This window comes from Zerene cesonia, chromosome 27, assembly GCF_012273895.1.
Source record: "Zerene cesonia ecotype Mississippi chromosome 27, Zerene_cesonia_1.1, whole genome shotgun sequence".
NCBI classification, from domain to species: Eukaryota; Metazoa; Arthropoda; class Insecta; order Lepidoptera; family Pieridae; genus Zerene; species Zerene cesonia.
Window position 1 is genome coordinate 6006532 of NC_052128.1, and position 5498 is coordinate 6012029.

Below are 5498 nucleotides of genomic sequence, written 5' to 3' on the forward strand. Positions count from 1 at the left end.
TCTCATCAATAGTACTAAACTTAAAAGTATTACGTGAGAACCTGTGACAGTTAAAATAGTTTTGTGTATTTTCCTCTAACTACAACTACATTTAATACAAGGCAGCGCGTGGCTTCGTTCGCTTTATTTATTATATAAATAATTATCTTTGTACAATCTATATACTATGACCAATTTATTTTGCAAACGTTTAGAGTCACAATAACATGAAATGATCAAACAAATGTCAAACAAATTTCGCAATTGGAGCACATTTATGAAAATACTAGTTGCGCCACGCGATTTCACCCGCGTAAATCCGTATCCCGTAGGAATATCGGGATAAAAAGTTGCCTTTATGTTATTCCAGTTGTCCAGCTGTCTACGTACCAAATTTCATTGCAATCGGTTCAGTAGTGAAAGAGCAACAAACACACACATCCTTACAAACTTTCGCATTTATAATATTAGTAGGGATTCCTAAAACCATTCCACGATACTTTTTGTAGGTAAACATAAAACAATATTTTGTTATTAAAATACACATGAATAATTAACGAAATCGCTTTCGATACGTAAAAGCAATGTTGTGTAAGTTATATAATATGTTTGGCGAGCACTTTGCCGTATGCGGTATGCTAATTTTAGTTTAGTCGCGACTCGCGGCATCGTTTGCATTCACTGTTTATTTTCTGCCGTCTAACTACCTGGAATTCAGTCTTTAGCCACGTATGAACTATATTATGTTTTAAGTCCTAGTATATTTTTGACTGTTTCCTAGAGTGAAATCTACCTGAAATTATAAATTACAGATAACTAACTGCGCTCCACGGTTTTACCGGCGTAGGTCTGTATCCCGTAGGACTATCGCATAAAAGTTGCTCATTTGTTATTCCAGTTGTCAAACAAACTTACACATTTATAATATTAGTGTAATTATCCAATAAGTCTTTTAGAAGCACATTTGTGTCGTCATAACCCAGTTCTAACATTTATAATCTATACTTTTATAATCTGCGACTGATGGTTAAAGCCACGTGTCGATCGGCTGTCACGCAATTCAATATAATGAATGCGAGAACACGCGTGTCGGTTCGTACTTGACGTTTACAAGATTGTTCGTACTGAGATTATATATAGCTAATATATTTACTGATTGCGGATGTATGTTTGTATGTTTGTGCTACTAGCTATCATAACGAAAGTCACCACTAATAAATTGTTATTAAACTGTTTTTTTTTTTATTTTTACAGATGAAAAGCAGATGTGAAAATACTTGGATATTGTGAGGTAAATGAATGTTTTTATTTATTTGTTTTTTATACCGAAAACCATATACATAATAATATCCAAATAGGTATCTACCTACATGTAGAAAATATAAAAAAAATGTCCATAATAACTTGTTAACTACGCAACATCATCATCATCAGCCCATATATGTTCCCACTGCTGGGACACAGGTCTCTTATGAGGGTTCAGGCCATAATCCACCACGTACACAACTAATTAGTACTTGTTTGAATATAAAATTACTAGACGCTCTTCCCGGCTTCGCACAGATATCAAGATTCCTGTCCTATCACCTAATTCAGTCTCATACCCTGTTTATATACCAAATTTAATCAAAATCCTTTCACTAGTTTCAGCGTGATTGACGGGCAAACATCCAAAGAAATAAACTTTTACAATATTAATGTGAAGCGTGATAGTGCCACAATGCTATTGTACTAAAGCTCATATATAAAGCAATTATATTCAACAGACAGACAGAAATGCGGATTCGTCTGGAGTTAATTTATTCAGCGCTATCTATGAAGGATTTCGTCGGTCGGAATGTTTGTTTATAATATATTTGTATTCAACTATGTACTACAATTCATGAGTGATTTGATATTAATCCTATTAATATTAAAAATGCGAAAGTTTCTAATGATGTGTGTGTGTTTGTTGCTCTTTCACGCAAAAAATACTCACCAATTGTAATGAAATTTGGTATGCAGACAGCTGGACTTTTTTATTGTGATTTATAATTCTCATACAATTTTTTTGTATGTTTGTTGCACAAACATGCATTATTTCATAATCTATATATATAAAAGAAAGTAGTGTTAGGTACACTATTATATAACTTAAGAACGGATTACTCGATTTGCCTGAAAATTTGTGCAGAGGTAGCTTAGAACCACGAGACGGACATAGTAAAGTTTTTATCCCGGTAATCCCACGGGAACGGAAACATGTAAGGAAAACCTCGGGTCCATATTTCCTGCGACTACGCGAGCAAAGCCGCGGGCGTAATGGCTAGTTGGATATATAATAACGCCTGAGTGCTATAGGCTATATATGTACCACGGGCGAAGCCTGGGCGGACCGCTAGTGTATTGTTTAATTAAGGAAATTGTCAAACAGTCAATCACTTTTATATGTTTTGGAACATATTACGGACACAATAAGAATCTTTCTGTACTTTTAATGAAGTAAGAAATATTTTTTAGACAAATATATAAGTCTAGGGTACCTATAAGCTTAGATCTTGCACCGAACACTAAGGAACATAAATCACGTTGGCGCGCATCTTGGAGCAATGATTAACTCCGAAATATTATGCTTATTACCTATTTACAGCTGCACAAACACTACATAGTATAAAGCATAGTCGCTTTCTCTGCCCCTATGTCCCTATGTATGCTTAAATCTTTAGAACTGCGCAAAGGATTTCGATGGGGTTTTTTTTAATAGATAGAGTGATTCAAGCGGAAGGTTTATATGTATAATAACATCTATTAAACTACTCCAGGTTAATGTGTGGGAAGCCGCGGGCAAAAGCTAGTATATTCATAAAAACAGATTTGGGGGACATCAAAATCTCAATATTACCTTACCTTATTAGTGGATTCAATGCATTATAACAGAAGCTCAATATTTTTAATTCATATATTGTTTTCTTTTATAAGTGTTTAGGAATATTCTGTCTGCACTTATCTTCTTCACCACTATACAACTGAGTCGATTTCAATGAAATTTGGCACAGAAATGGTTTGAGACGCACAAAAGAACAAGGGATAGTTTATAACAATAATTTCTAAAACTATGCAGGGAAAACACTGCGACTATGCAACTTTGATAATCATCACCATCATTATCATCAGCTCATATATGTTCCCACTGATGGGACACAGCCTCCTTTGAGGGTTCAGGCCACGCTGGCCAAGTGCGGGTTGGCAGATGTCACATGTCGTCGAACTTTTGATTCTCGGACATGCCGGTTTGATAATGCTACATTGTAAAGACAGTGTAGCCACATAACAATGTCAATAACAACCAGTCAAAACAGAAGCCATAGCTGTCGGTGGATTTATTTAAGCCGCCCTAGCATTGTTGGTATGTAATAATAGATTTATATCCTGCCAATTTCTAGATATGGGAGAAAAACTCGAGCTTTTAATATTTTTCCTATTATACCTACATATTATAGCCCACTATAATATTATAAATGCGAAAATTTGTGAGGATGGGTGTATGTGTATGTGTATATTTTTTACTCTTTCACGCAAAAACCACAGAACCGATTGCAATGAAATTTTGGTACGTAGATAGCAGGACAACTGGAATAACACATAGGTAACTTTTTATACCGATATTCCTACTACCGCGGGGCGCAGCTCGTGTATTAGCGAAAGCTGAGAGTATTTTGCTCGTTTAACCATGTTAGCCTCAGAATTTACTACACCGATTCCAAAAATTCTTTCACGTGATCCCCAATTGTGAAGAATTGAAATAAACCACACGCGCAATTTTTGTCATTTTAATTCTAACCAACAATCTAAATGGTACATTTTTGACGTGACAACGTCTTAAATTAGGTTGCGGCTCGGAGGCACTTATGAAAAAGTGTAACGCCCGGTAACGTTACGATGAGTCACCGAACTATGATCGGTCGGCCGCGCGCGCAGCACTAGAGAATTAGGCGCATTGAATCGGCGCGTGCTTGTGTCTCTGTCTTTTTAGTAAACAAATAATATTTTCTATAGTTAAAATTTGTGCAATTCTTATTTTCATTCAATTCCTTGTTCCTATTGTGCAATTTAATAATATTCATATCAATAAATATTATACCGAGAAAAGGACGTTGTCACGTAAAATCTTCGCCCGTAAAACCGACTTTACAGGCAACCATTTTTTCTCTTTGTAACATTAGTTATATTTAAAAAATAGAGTCAATTATAATACACAAGTAAATTTTAACATTTAAACCTGGGCTTTGAAAATGTAATATACGCTTATGTCTTTCTGTCTGTTGAGCTGTCATGCAAGCTGAGGTTGTTTGCGAGATTCAACTGTCACGATTGGATAATAGGTGTGTTGTTACTTGGTGCTGACTCGCACGTGCCCGTGGTGCATTATTTCCTGAACCCCAGGCCCATATCCTTTTCCTTACCCTTCCCAGTCATTTTTATTCCTCCTTTCAATCATTTCTCAATCCTCTCGCCTCTCCATATGTTCATTGGCGGTGGTAGCGCTTACCATCAGGCGACCCACCAGCTTACCATGACATAAAAAACTACATAGGAAGCCCGTATCCTTGCAGTGGGAACATGGGCTGATGATGATGGTGTATTTCCTGACTCGCGCGTCTTTATGTGCTGTCAAGGAGAAGTTTTTATCTATATTTGCATCATTCATTGATAATCTGCACATATTAATAAGTAGCTGCGCCCCGCGGTTTCACCCGCGTAAGTCCGTATCCCGTAGGAATATCGGAATAAAAAGTTGCCTATATGTTATTCCAGTTATCCAGCTGTCTACGTACCAAATTTCACTGCAATTGGTTCAGTAGTTTTTACGTGAAAGAGTAACAAACATCCATACATCCATACTTACAAACTTTCGCATTTATAATATTAATAGGATTAAAGAATTTTTTGATTTTAAACGCGATTTATTCTGAAATGGATAATGCTAAATGTAATACTCGCGTAAAATCAAACACAATCAAATACTACATTGTTTATTGTTATATCAAACAAAGAAATAAATTTTCAATAACACTATTTCCAGATATTAACGCGTTCAAACATACAAATAAATTTTTCAATTGTTTAAGTAAAACGTAGTATAGATATTAAATACATCAGCGATTTTGATTTGAAGATAACTCCATCTTACTTATTTTGACTGTCGACGACTAGTTGTGCGCAAGGAAATAAGAATATACAATAACAACATTGTCTCACATAAATTAATAATAGAACATGTATTAATACAATCCTTGGAAAAGCGGAATTCGCCGTTCTCTATAAACACACAGGGGTCGGACAAACATACATTGTTTATTCTTAGAACGAAAACAAACCTTTGTATCGTTTTCAGATTGACAAAGTTACTATACGTAACTACACATAAGTTACCATATATGATAAGTATTTTTATATTAATGGCTAATATACTTAGTCTGGCCATAAATACTGTTACACTTAATTATAAAAAAATATTACATTTGAATTTCGAATCTGTC

At 35.2% G+C, this 5498-nt stretch overlaps 1 protein-coding gene across 1 annotated transcript in view; it reads left to right on the forward strand.

Annotated features, from left to right (window-relative positions):
• Positions 1-5498, forward strand: part of LOC119837291 — a 171054-nt gene that overhangs the window by 118479 nt on the left and 47077 nt on the right. Inside the window, exon 2 of the mRNA XM_038362808.1 lies at positions 1234-1270. The gene's annotated coding sequence lies outside the window, so the exon portion shown is untranslated. The remainder of the gene's footprint in view (positions 1-1233; positions 1271-5498) is intronic.